Source organism: Gekko japonicus, unplaced genomic scaffold (genome assembly GCF_001447785.1).
Source record: "Gekko japonicus isolate JY-2015 unplaced genomic scaffold, Gekko_japonicus_V1.1 scaffold436, whole genome shotgun sequence".
NCBI lineage: Eukaryota > Metazoa > Chordata > Lepidosauria > Squamata > Gekkonidae > Gekko > Gekko japonicus.
The window spans coordinates 888,491-889,301 of record NW_015163619.1 but is presented as its reverse complement, the minus strand read 5'-3'; positions in this window follow the sequence as shown (position 1 = coordinate 889,301).

Below are 811 nucleotides of genomic sequence, written 5' to 3'. Positions count from 1 at the left end.
CCCCCCCCTTTTAAACACCGTTCCAAAGATTTCTGTGGGTAAAGCGCCAAGGCTGTTCTGGAGTAACTCACTGGATTTAGTTTTTAAGGGCGTAGCAGCAAATTGGAGTTTTTTTTCCTAGGGACTTTATATAGGATTGCACTGCTGAATGACTGCAGTGAATTTAGGTTTAATACAGGACTGCAGTCTTTTAACAGCTCGATTCTATGCATATTTAACCCCCGTTTCATTTAATGGGGCTTACTCCCTGAAAAGAGTGCATAGGATCACAGCCCTGAAGTTAGTTCCACTTGTCCAGTGGTGCTTACTCCCGGCTAAGTGTGCAGTACGGTGATCACACGCGCTCATTATGGAAAATAAATTTAATCGGAAAGGGCCAAATTGCAAGGATCACTCGCTCATTTGTGTGAACTACCCTCTAGTCTGCCTGACACATGGAACTGCAACAAGGCAATGCAAATATCTTTTTTCCTACCATGAGGAAGTCTGTCCTTGGATTCTCTAAACGTATGTGGACTTCTGAAAAATCCCCATGCACTGAATGATGTCCCTTGCTAAACCCAATGACTTTCTCAGCTGCCTTGACCCTTTTTCTCGTTCTACTTCGTAGCGCGACGCGTCGCCAATCTTTCCAGGAGAGGCAAGTTTTAGAAGGGGGGGGGGGCGTAAAATATTGTTGCAGAATCTGTGAAGTGCCCTCATCTCGAACAGCCTTTTCAGCTTTCACAAAGGATGTTCCTGTTACTTTTGTTCCGGTCACAAAAATAAGAAGGAGCGAGAGAAAGAAATTAACTAGGGAGAGATAAGGTCT